Here is a 13430-nt window from a genome sequence, read left to right on the forward strand (position 1 = left end):
TGGAATGGCGAGGTATAAATAAAGCTTAGCGGGGAGCGTCGAGCCGCGAAGTTACGCGCCTTTTCGATACCGTTACGTTTTCCACGGATTTCGCGCTGGCCCGCGCTGTTACGATCCACCTGGAGAGAGACGCCCGGCGTCGTAAAGTGGATGTCTAACAGTAAAGGTCCGTCGTAACGCGAGCATCTCCCAAGCCCGTGCCAGTCGAGGCAAACGGTTCCGCGTGCAACTCCCGCGTGTCGACGTCCCGAAGCGATCGAAATTCTCCTCGGTGCGTTCAACCCGCTTCGAACGGACGAACAATTACGTCGGCCGTGTTTCCCTAAGGTCCGCCTTCGCTCCGGACATCTCGCGATCGTGCGGCGTAAATCGCTCTATCGGTGGCCCTCGTGGTGAATTACGTCGCGGTGCGTCACATTCGACGATCGGAATACCATGTTTGGCAGGGACAAGGCGACGACGCACGCGGCAATGGCAAATTAATGCGTGGCATGACGATTAAAAGGAACGCGGGTGAACGCCGCGCGTAGGACGTGAGAAAAACGCGGGAAAGCCAGGTGGTATACCTGCTACGCGTGGACTCGCGAATGGGAGCCAAGGTTTCGTCTCTCTGACCTCGATACCGGATGGAATCGTCTGGATCGGGTGACGAGCAGACGCCATTCGAACGCACCTCTATCAAATCGTTGCAAAAGTGCGTTCGTTCGTTACGTAATTGTTGGACTATACGGGATTATCGAATAACGCAGTATATATACCGTGTTTCATCTACGATGTTAATTCATGAAGAGAGCAGAACTTCACACTCTGATTCCTCTCGGGATAATAAGATCTGTATCGGTACGCTGCATAATAGAGATAAGCAAGTAATTTTCTAGCATGATGTTCCGAAGTCGATCTACTGGCACAGTCGAACAAATCCATCCATCGTAGGTACGCGTTTCAAGCGATTCGCGACGCAGCGCCAACAACGCGTGCAAACGAAGTCGTTCCGAATACCCCATCGGTACCGTGTGCGCCGAGAAATCGCAGAGAGACGAAAGAACCCACCGACGCATAATCCTCGAGCTTATCAACCATGAAAGTTGTTTAACGATAGCTGGCCGAGGCACGCTAATTACCGAAGCGGCGTAAAATACCAATTATCGACGTTGTAAGCAGTTTTAAGCCTCCCCGCGATAAAACTTTCTGTCCGCGATGGAGACGTCCCGGCTGACGGTCGGATTATGTCGTAAAGACGATTATTTTCCCTCTAATCTTCCATTTATTTTAATCAGCAATTTATCCAACGTACGCGACGATCCTGCTATCGCTATATTAAACGTAACGATTTTCTCGCGTGAGTCCCGCCATTTTTTCCCACGAGCACGTATCCCGCTAACGGTAAGACGTTCTGGTTGTTCAATCCGTGAGAATCTGTCGGATAAGACCCGATAAACGCATGTAGGTTCTATGGTCGATCGACATCCATGAGACTCCGGTCATCTCTGCGGCATACTTTAACAAGGACGATACTTTCATCCGGTTAACGCGAATTTTATCGACCTTCGTTTCCTCCTGTCGCAAATGCATCACGGAATATTTCCACGTGGTGCACACGCAATAACTTAACGGATGCTTTCCCTAAATATGGAAAGACTGGTGACACGATTGTAATCGATTACCACTGCCTGGCGCGCGCTCACCGCCTCTGCAAGCATTGAACTCTCCGGCCCCGTCCACTTAAGGCGCTACGCGAACGTGTCACTGGTTATTCGCCAAGCACTCGCGCACCTAGTTTCATTACCACGTAACACGAGATCGTTCCTCGATCTCGACCCACGATAAATAAAGTATCCCCGACTACTTTTACTTCTGCGCCGTTTTCATCTCACGATTCATCGACTTTCACGACGAACGATGCCACAGCTGCCCCGGGAGCGGCGGCCAGGAACGAAGCAGAGAATTTTCCAACGACCAGCGAACATCGAGCGGAGTACATTGTTATCCCAGGAATGTCTTCGGCACGTTGCCTCGTATACGTTTCCTGTCGAAACGGCGCGCATCTTGGCAAAAATAAATCTCGAATTAAAATTACTCGGAGAGGATACGCGCGAGCAACGGCGAGTACGAAACGCAAAGTGGCGGATAATAACTCGTATCGCGGCTCGATGGACCACTTAAGGTGCACGACTCGCGCTGAAACGGCGGCGTTATTATCGGTTTGGACGAAGCGCGTACGCACGCCTGGATGACTACTGCAAAACGGTAAAATTACAGCAATTTTCCTGATCGCCGTCTAACACGTGTTGCCGATTGTTAAGCGAACAAATTGATCGTTGCGAAAATTCACCGTTCTAACGTTTCTCGCGCCGCTGGCTATTTTTTCATTGTAAGACGCACCTCGTCGGAACGGGAAATAGATTACCGGATAAACGGGAATTATCCGCCGGCTATCTGCGATCGATTCGTTTCCACCTGTACCCTGGTAGAACGAGCTTTTAGCATAGAATTGGGGTCAACCGTTTCCAAGAACCGATTCACGCGTCCATCTCGTTCTCCGAGCCTCCGAAGACCCCGGCGAACGTTCATTTTTACCGAACTTTCGTAATGAGCAAGGCGCGAGACTCCGGTGGAAACTTTCGGAATTTTAAAATACGTATCATCATCCCGTTCGACTCGTTTCTCACACTGCAACGTTACGCGACTCATCGATCGGCTCGATATTTGCCACACACCTGCAGGAAATATCTAGGAAATGAAACCAGCCTCTCCGCATAAAACGCTTGACGTATCGCTGTTTATCCGTCCCGCGCGATATTCGCAATTTGAAATTCCCGTCTTTCGGATTCCATCGCGATGACGGGAAAAATCGCAGTTGCCGAAGAAACCGCAAGGTCAGGTCGAGAAATCGATACAAGGCGTAGCTGGCTGCAGCAACGCGAGAGACACGACGAAAGGAAACATCGGGTCGCGTAATGACTCGTTATTAGAGTCACCGCGTGCTCGCTCAATGAAATAATAAAATCATTCTCGTAATGACCGTGCGCTCGCGCGTGTACACGCGCTCGCGTAACGGAACCGCGGAAAGCGGCTCGAAAAGTAATTTACGCCGCGACCTATGGCACAGCCATCTCCGAGCTCGAATAATTGCATCGTAACCGTTAAAGGGTGGAAGGTCGGATCCTGCATGGTCTACGATCATGAACGTGCTAGACGACGCGCGAGAATTATTATTAGTGGAAATTGTGCCGGTGCGAGCGAGCCGCAGAGCTCGTTGCCGCTTCCAGTGGACATTCATCATTGCTGTTTATCCTAAACAATCAATCGCGGCATAAACAAGCATGCTCGAAGGCTGAACGGTGCCGAGACGCTCCATGACGATGATTGAGGCTTCTGTTAACGTCTTCCGGCAACCGAGCTATGCCGGAATTTTATTAGTCGTATATAGGGTTCGTGGTATCTACGTTGGATAACCCGCCGCCATTTCTTTCCCATTCCTGTCACCGACGACATTGAGCGATGATGCTGACGACCCATTGTCGAGGAACTGTGGTTTAGACGCGTTTAGTCATACTAATTTATGCGATTTTATATTTATCCGAGTGACCATGTTCTCGCCGTTTATAGCCACACGATACTTTGCCCCTGTCCGCGAGTTCGATTTTAAACGAGCTCCTCTGCGAGTTAATCAAGCCTAGGCTGTACGATAGCAACGAATAGAACCGCGTTTGAGTTATGTCAGCCACTTTTCGCCCGGGTACAACTCTCGGCCTACGAAGCCAGAGGTCACACTCGAAGCTTCCTCTGCGAAGGAAGAAGAAGAGAGGTTTTGTTTGCTCTCCGAACAGAGAGCCACGTCCTCGTTTCAATACCTCCGCGTTTGCTCTGCCAATATAAATTTACGTAACGCGGCTCGTTCGCTCTCCCGACGTTTTTACGCAATCGCTGGTAATTTCATTACCGAAGGCAACGGTACAAATCGATTCACGCTTTGCATAGACCGGTAATCGTTCCCGTAATTCCGTTCTTCCGACGTTCTTTTCCCCCCGACGTGATGCAAGAAGCAGAAGACGCGGAACCTCAACACCCGCCGCATTTGCAAGTCCGTTGGCGAGCTTTCGAATAGCAGGTTGCCGCGAATTCGTAAACAGACGTGACGCGATTTTACAGTTAGGCAAACATCCAGCTAGAAATTAGTCGTGCGTCGGGTACTACGCTCGGGTACTGCGCAAACCTATTATTTCTATGCAAATTCGGCGCGCGTATTTAAAGGCCAGCTGATGATCGGAGGGTCCCCGTTTTTACGTGCACCGATCGCAATTAAAGAACCGTAGTCCATCGGGATGTTTTCGTTCTGACCGTTCCGAGAGATAGGCCGACGTTAAACGTACGGATACTTGGAATCGTATTAATAATCGCGCGGTTGGTTCCCGTGGAGAATGCGCACGATAATGCAACAACGAGGGGAAGAAGATCCGCGAGGTGCGGTCGAACTGGAAGCGGTGATCGCAATAATCCAGATCGACCAGATACTCGAACGCCCCGGTGCGTTCGAAAGAAACGTGACAAACTAGTTTCCAGAAGCACTGAGAAAAGCAAAAGTGACACTTCCAGACGTGCCATCCGCGTAATCGTTACCGAGAACCCTCGCGACTGGAGCTGGCGAGCTTCGCGGTGGCGTTGCGAGGTGGCGTGGAACGAGGAAGAGGAGCTTGAGGAATCGATATGATTAAATTTACTCGGGCTATTAACTTGGCCGTATATCGTTGCTTTACAGGTGTTCCTCGATTACGAACCACTTTGCTCGCAGGTACGCGATGATATCTCCGTTCTGCGAAGCCAATGACCATGACATCCTGACCTACGGGGTTACTCAGCGAGAATCGATTACCACGAGCGGCATAAAAAAATTCAGAGCCAACTAATATCGGTCGCTAAGTATAGTCTTGGCGTGTTGCTCTCTTTTCCCCGGGAATAATGGCAGGTAAAAGCGGGACTGGACATTACGATGATCGACCAAAATTGGTATTCACGCTGGAAGCACGAGAGGGGCGCGTGATCGTTGAAAACGGAGATGAAGCTTCGCGTGCGTGGTGCATGCTTAAATGGCTGCGAGTAATTAGTATTTTAGAAAGCAAGAAAATTTCGATGCGGTATACGGCCGAGAGTAAAGCATTCTTAATCGAAAATTAAAACGTCCCCCGTTTCGGCTTTCTTCCTCGACGATGGACGCACGCGAGGTCGAAGAAAAGCGCCGTGGAGGGAAAGCAACATCGGAGGGAAACGTCTGGCGACGTAACAGGCGCGATACGAAAGCGATTCCCGGAGACAAAGGAAAACGTGTACTACAGCTACACGCCCAGTTAAAAGGAGCGACCTCCTTGAGAACGGTCCTTGACTCGTAGAGACCGACAAGATAAGAAGAAGAAGGAGAAACGGCGTGAGTAGTTGTAGAAGTAGTAGTAGAAGAAGAAGAAGAAGAGACGAAGGATGAGCAGGAAGGGAGGAAGAAGAAGACGATGAAGAAGAAGGGAGAAGGGAGACCCGGAGGCAAGTAATGGCGCCTACACTCGGTGGCCGCGAAAGGTCGAAGAATATTCTGCTTCCGAGGATCGCGATACACGAGCTAGCAGAATACGCGGCTGCATCGGGGGCAGGAAAAAGGAAAAGAAAACAGCGCAGAGATAGTCCGAGGGGAAGAGAAGGAGAGACAACGGCGTGGAAAATATATCCAAGAGCGTGGATACCGGTTGTTTCTCTTCTTCTCCCACGTTCTTATCATGGTTAATTAAGCAGTCGAGAAAATTAAATTTCTTGATATTTTCCTCGATAAAATTACGGTTGTCATGGGTCGTCGACATTTTCCAAACGACCTCTACCTTCCAATCGAATTTTACCCACGGTCTGAGCGGTCCGGAATCTTCGGTAACGGAGAACTCGGTACCTCGACTTGTACCTCCCAGAGTGAAACAAAAATGGAAGAATTCTAATATTTCCTCCTTCTCTCGTAAGCCGAGGCGAGCATTTATAAATTTCTCGCGAGAACATGCACTCGCTCGAGGGGGGAGACGTTTGAAGGGGATGGTGCCATAAATTATAAGGTGAATCCTTTGATAATTAACGATTCGACGCGGAGGATGCTGTCTAATGTACACCGATGTTCCTCGACTTCTTCCCCCATTCCGGAATGATACCTGCGGGCATGCTACGTAGAAGGTCGCGAGATGTACTCATTCGTGACCAGAAAAATGCTGGCCGGGAAAAGCTGGGCAGGACGGGAGAAAGATGCCAGGTACACGCGCGTGTGCACGTAGAAATTTACACTCGAACGCGAGCTTACATTCGTCTCGACGCTGACTGTAACGGATACACTCTCTTTTCCTTTCTCTCTCGTAGACAAGTTGGACGAGGAAAAAGGGAGAAGGAACGAGTGGCGTCTGAGAAACGAAGGATGCCTATAATCGGCAATGGACGACCGCACCTCGCCACTTTCGCGTTGCTTGACGTGGATACCGGTCTAACCGATCGACCGGTTAATCATCATCGCTCCACTGTGGTGTTCTATCGTTCGCACGCATGATCGTATTTATTATACGGTAGCCAGCCAGTGATTTCGTGTGGGCCAGGCTCGAGCCTGGGACAGCCATGATTTAATTAACCTAATGGGCCTCTTCGAGGCGGTAAACAGTTTGGACGGAAAGCAGCCTCTCTGACCGCCCCATCTCGAAGGATCGTGGTTGCGATGGGCACCAAGGACGAGATGGAAACGCGAGTTTCGCGTTTATATAAATTTCGCGATTTATCGATCAACCTTGGCACTTTTTCACGCGAAATCAGTGACTCGAGGAAGATCGTGTTTCCTGCGGAAGATGGTGCGACCAATCGATGCAATCGGCCATCTCGAACGTGTCCGCGCATTCGTAATAGAGGAGCGCGGCAAAGATGCAATTGGGCCGAGGAAACCGCCCGGAGCTGCATAATTGAATGAAGTCCAAGTTAAATATTACTTGCGAAACTCATAAATATGCAGAGATTATACAGGAGCCCCGTTCGCCGAGCGTTTTCATGACTTTTCATCTTCCGAGGCACGCTGGCAAAAAGCGTCCCTCGATCTCGTCCCTTGCCTACGCGTTGCTAACGCGCGCGCTTCAGCTCATTACGCCAGTCAGAAGCTTCGATTTTTCCCCGAGTGCCCATGAAAGTCTACGATTGAATTAAATCTTCTATACCGGTTAGAAAAACAGAAACTGCAGAATTTAATATCCCTGCAACGACCTTAACTCCACCGTGGAATGTGTGCTGTTGCCGCGAAGAACAATCGCGGGAACCGACTGAAACTTTGCTTTTCGTGGTCGTGTATGCTTGAATTTCTTGTTACATAGTCAGAGGCGAAAGAGAGGAGGACGAAAAGAAGAAAGACGTCGGGTTACTGCGATTCCGGGTATAATAACGACTCGGTATCATGCGACAGAAAATTACCAGCTGAAGCAAGACCGTGTCCCGATGAAGGAGGGCTTAATTGCACTTCCTTAATTATCCAGAGATTTTCACACGAACTCGCAACTCGTGAAAATCTAGATTTCCCTGTACGCTTCCTATCTTCCCGTTTGTATTCCCAACAGTTTGCACCTGGCAGTAAGAAACGTAGACGCCATCTCGGTTTCCCCGCCGACAATGGCGAATAAATTCCACGTGGAAAATCTACGTCGATCGACGCCGATCGATTTCTGCTTCCCTCCATCCGGTTCCTCCGTTCTCTCGTCGCAATGCCAACGTTCCCAAGCCCGTGTACGCCTAGTCGAATAATTAAACGCTGCCAAGGATGAGTCCGCGTTGCGCTTATTAATTATTTCCAGCAGAGACGAGGGCGGAAGGATGCGACGACCGAAGCTCGTCTGAAACGCGCGCGTTTCGCGTGCGATACACATTCTCGATTACGCAACCGAGCCACCTGTCATCACGGAGTTCAAACGAGGTTACAGCTAATGCACGAAAAATTCCACGCGCTTTTTTACCTTTCCTGCGCATGCACGACACGCAAAGGCCAGTCGCAGCGATTTCCACGACACTCGTGCCTATACGCGACTGCGATTTCGAAGGAAAGTTTAAACACGGAGATTTCACTGACTCTTCAATTCCACTCGGACGGCGAGAGTTTCTCGAATAAATATACCGAGATCACCCGCTCGCAGCATTTCATTCGCGTATTTTAGCACGAGGCTCCGGGTACGCGCTGATCATTCCAGCCGCCATCGCGAACGAGATCACTCGCAGAGGACTCGCGATTCCAGGCATTCGTTTAGCCATTCCAGTCGTTTCGAACGACACTCGAGCCAAGTAAAATCATAATTTCAAATGCAAGTAACCGCGAGTTCCTCCCATTCTTTTCTCTCGTCCTATCACGCGCTAGAATCTGCCGAACGAGAACGTCGTGCGTCATCGGATTTATTATTGCCGATCCGTGGCCTGAAAGGATCTACGATCTTCATCCAGCTCGTCCGTCGAAGATCCAACGATACCGTCAAACATAATCGACAACGGCGTCATGCACCTCGTAGGTTGCATCTGGATCGGGCCTAATAATCGGATCTGAGGACGCAAATGGCGCGTCTCTGTCGCTTATCCGATCTTATTTAGAACACGCGTCGTCAAGATCGCGAAGATTGAGTAACCCACGGCCGACCCACAGCCATACCCACGCATTTGCTCCAATTTCCATGGTTTCGAGCCGCGACCGGGAAAACGGGGGACCCGTGCACCGTGACCTCGACAATGCCTTTCGCTGTCGATCGACGTGGATCGAACGCGCCCCGCCACGCCGCGCCATGCCGGTCTAGATCGCGGTGACATAAGAAAAGGATCGGCGTCGCAGGAAAGTAATAGGTTCTATTGAGTTTTCACCGGCGACTGGTCGTTGATAGAAACAAATAGGAAATTGAACGTCAATGAATATCTCGTCGGTGTACTGGGAACTTCACGGTAACAGACGTACTAATCGCGTAATAGCTGCGGTGCCGTTCGAACGAGCTCAATAAGCATAAAGTATCGCGTAAATCATCCCATGAATCGAACTCTCGCTTTCGAAAACTCTATCGGATGCGCTCTTTCTTTACCTTTTTTCCTCTTTTTTACTCCCCCCTCTCTCTCACTACCCCTTCTTTCTATTCCACCCGAGAGAGAGATAATACGGTGAACGAGCAAAACGTTGCTCGCATTTGCACGGTCACGTTTTAATGGCCGCGAATCGCCGCGCCGAACGCTAAAATACCGGTCTCCACGGCGAATATGGCTTCATTGTGCATCTTTCCTTCTGAATGCTGTTCGCCAGCCAACAACTCGAGGAATTCCAGGAAACGAACACCGGTGTAATCGATTTTAGCCGGTCGCAGGACGTGCTGGCGAGCACGGGCCAGAAGCAAATGATCGCATAATGTATTCGGAATGCATTTGCAAGATAATGGAGCCTCCTCCCGATGGCGTTCGAATACCAGGATCGGTGGTCGCTGTTCGTGAAAATGGGCTCCCGCATTCTGCTCAGACGCGGGAACGACGGATTCCGTGGAACCTCCGCAAACAAATGGCCTAACCAATCATCTACGCGGTGTTCCAACCGGCAGGTGAGCTCAAGCTTACGCGTCATCGTCCTCCTATTCGCGCGCAGTGACGTTTCAGGTAACGCTTAAATTAACGATTTCGTGAAGCAACGGAGGGAAAGTTGTTTCGATATCTTTTTGTCCCGAGTCTGCCGAAAGAAAAAGCGATATGTTTATTCTTCTTCTTGCGCGCGATTTAAGGTCACGGACTTTTCCCTTTGGACTTCGTTACCACCGAGTTACGCACACCTGTGTCGGGTTGCGCGAAGGTAACGCTTTTTCTCACATTCGATTCTCTTCTTTTACCTTTCACGTAATGAAACGGCATGACAAAGAAGATAGGGTCCTCGGCAATTTTGTCTTGGAACACCCTCTATGATTCTTGACCCTCCGTGACTGGAATTTTCAAGTTCCCTTGGAAGAAACGGATAAAAAGTGCTATTTGTCTGTTTGACATTCAGTTGAGTTACAATAATTAAGTACGATGAAATGTTATCAGCATCGCGAGTAAATATCCAAGTTAGGAAAATGGTTTCCTAAATCATAGGGGATCGAAAAAGGATACCAAAGAAGCTCGTAGAATCATCCCCCTTTTTAGGATTCCCTAGATCGCAATCTCGGCGGGATGACTCTCGCGAATTTAAAATTTCGGTTCCCTAAATCACAGTTTTTATACTCTCGACAGGCCAGACGCAAAGGTACCGGCAGGTGGTCGGTCCACGGGTAAAAATTTAAAAAAAGCCCTCCATCTATCTTCGAATATTTCGTGCAACCTGTAAGGAAAAATAAAAGCTTGCTCTAAAGTAGAAAGGAAAAAGGACAAAATCGATGGCACGGTTTTTGCGAATTTAAAATCTCGACTGCCTTAATCGCGCGTGTATATTTTCAGCCTCCTGACAGGAGTGACGCCATGATGCCGACAGGTGGTCGGTCCGTTATTAAAAATTGAAAAAGAATCGTTCGTCTATCTCCGAGCAACCTGTGCGATGGGAAAACAAAACTAGTGTCGCTCTAAAACGAGAAGAAAAGTAAATTCGATAAGTGAGAAAACCTGTTGAGTTATCGCTTCTTTTCAGCATCCGCTAGATAGCAATCTCGATTGCATGACTTTTGCGAATTTACAATCTCATTTCCCTTAATCACGGATATTTTTACACCGCCGACAGGACTGACGCAATGATACCGACAGGTGGTCGGTTCGCTGGTAAAAATAGGTACTTGCGTTACATCCAGAGACGATGACGCTGTCCGTGGTCCGCGGGGTTCACCACCAAAGGATCCACACTCTGTCCGTCACTGCTATCCTCTTTTTTCCCCTCTCAGCAGGCCGATGCGTTTTCCGAAACTGCTCACTCACTCACATCGTCCCGCCGCACTCGCGACCCGTTTTCGCCGCTTAATCATCGTCATCCTAGGATCCTTTTTGCACATCTCGACGGTTTCGACGTCCCGGTGAAAGCACGCACTCGCGTCGCAAAACCGGATCCGAGCCAGCGAACTTCTACCGTGTATATACTTGTCACAGAAAGTGTCTGCTCGAATTCACTGCACCTCGGGTATCACGTACGCTCGAGTAAACCTCGCAGCCGCCTCGGGACGATCGATCGCCGATCTACGTAGCTCGATCATTTCGTCCTTTCGCACACGACGACTGAGAGATAGCTTCGCGTCGAGGTTCCAGAAACCTCGAGAGGATCGGTTCTTTCGTGGTGGAAACCGTGGATCGCGGAGAGAATTTGCGTGGAGCATAGTCTAGACGAAGATGATCGTCGGATCGACTCGAGTCGGACCCATCCACCTAGCTGGATACTTTATTTAACCGTTTGCCGAGCCACTCGAGATCACGGGAGAGATTCAAGGTTAGCAGAGGAGGCTACAACGGGTTAGATAATAGCAGCTGCGGACAATTCGATGCGGTCGAATTCAATTTCCAAGTAGAACCGGCCTTCCGCCGATCGATCCTTTCGAAGAAGAGTTACCAGCGAGTCGTGACGCAAGCCTCGCGAGTGATCGGCATACGACCACAGAGAGAATTCGCGAGTCCCTTTTGCCAACGTCGCCGACTTTTACCACGTGCACTTTCTAAAGCCGTTAACGTGGCCGGCAACCGACGAAACCGGAAGTGGCCGGTCGAAAAAGAGAGGAATATCGCGATGATGCGATCACGCGAAACGATCGCCAAATACTCACGTAACCGTACGCCTGGAGGAGCGAAGAAAGTGCAATGGACGGGGAACGAAAACGTGACGGGCAAACGAAAACGGTGGATTTATTTCAGCGCGCAGAGAAAAAAAGCAACCGGTTCGCGTTACGCCCAGGTAGTCGCATAATTTCTGATCGGATGGCGCGCACACCTCGCGCACATCCTTGACACCATCTGCCTAAAGGATGTGCTAAAGGTCGAAACTATCGTTGCGTTCTGACATAACCGCGTTCGTCGGAAACATACGCGTCGTTCTCGCGGAAAACCTTCGGCCTTTCGTCCATTTTGAATATTATTCACCTAGCGCTGGTTCACCGAGATCAAGTTCGAGGAGATCGTAACGGATACTCGGAAGATTTTACCGTGCTGGTTTCACCGGTAAACGTGTCAAATTCTCGGTCGACGGAACGCGAGATGAAAGTGACGCAGCTTCGGCAAAAGCGTTACACTTTTACGCGGAGGATCGTGGAGAACCGGCGAACTTTCGGTCATCCTTCGAGGGGATCTATAATTAATTCAAGGTCAGGCTGGAAAATCGCCAAGCCGAAGATCGAGATGAGAAAGGAGCGACGAGCGTGGCGCGTGAGGTACGATAACGTAATCGGCGAACAACAAAGGCCTTGCGGAGGAAGGGCGTCCATTTTGGAGAATCGCAGGAACCTTCGGCCGCGGCCGGATTAATTATCCCGCTTTTCGGTGTATCCTTGAACGACACACGACTTTCGCGCGATCGAAATGGGCGAGATAGTCACTCGCGAATATTCCTGCGGAATGACCTTGACTTTAGAAGAGGCCAAAGCCGTTCAGCGGCGGATTCAACGATCGAGAGCTATCTATCCGTGCTATGCCACCGGCGGTCTCTACTTTATCAACTAAAATTAATGCTTTCCATCGATCCTGCGAGACCGGTGATCTCGCGATCGTGAAAGAGATCGCGGGCAACGAGAGGAAAGGAGAAACTATCGCCGGATATCGATAATGTCCGGCGAGTGGCAGACCCGCGCCGATCTGGCCGTGTTCGCCAGATCGAAAAGAGAAGGAAAAGGCCCGTCGCGCGAACAGAGTGTAGCAGGTTAATGGAGGAGAAAGAAAAACGACCGGGTAATCCAGGTGGGATCGTTAAAATTGAACGAAGCAACGGCATCGGGGCAGCAGTTGAGGCCTCGAATCCTTGAAGCAGACGGTACCCCGGTGGACCACCGTGCAGCAACTTACCCGTCCCCATGGCTGACAGCAGCCTCCTTCAGCCACGATACTTCCGTGTATCCGTAGTCCAATGCTGGCTTGTTTCACTGGTCGGTCCACGGTACCAAATAAAAAAAATAATAAATAAATAAATAAACCACCTGTCGGTGATCAAGTTCGTGGAAAGGACGAACTCTTCGTCCAGCCGGGAGACCGCGGACGAACTAGTGGCTGGCGAAGACTTTTGGCGAGACTTCGACGTGAGACAACGACGACGTCATCACCGGCCTGGTGTCTCATTGGCCGACGGTCCTTCTCTTTGCTCGACTGGCCTCTCTCTTTTCACGAGCTTCCCTCCTCTCCTTTTCCTTCTACGAGCTCCTCTCTCGCCTCTCTCCTGCCTTCTCCTCCTTCTTCTGCCTCCCTTCCCTCTGACCTCACCTGCACGTTCTCACTCGCGTCTCCGT

Source organism: Eufriesea mexicana, unplaced genomic scaffold (assembly GCF_001483705.2).
Source record: "Eufriesea mexicana isolate 0111107269 unplaced genomic scaffold, ASM148370v2 scaffold265, whole genome shotgun sequence".
NCBI classification, from domain to species: domain Eukaryota; kingdom Metazoa; phylum Arthropoda; class Insecta; order Hymenoptera; family Apidae; genus Eufriesea; species Eufriesea mexicana.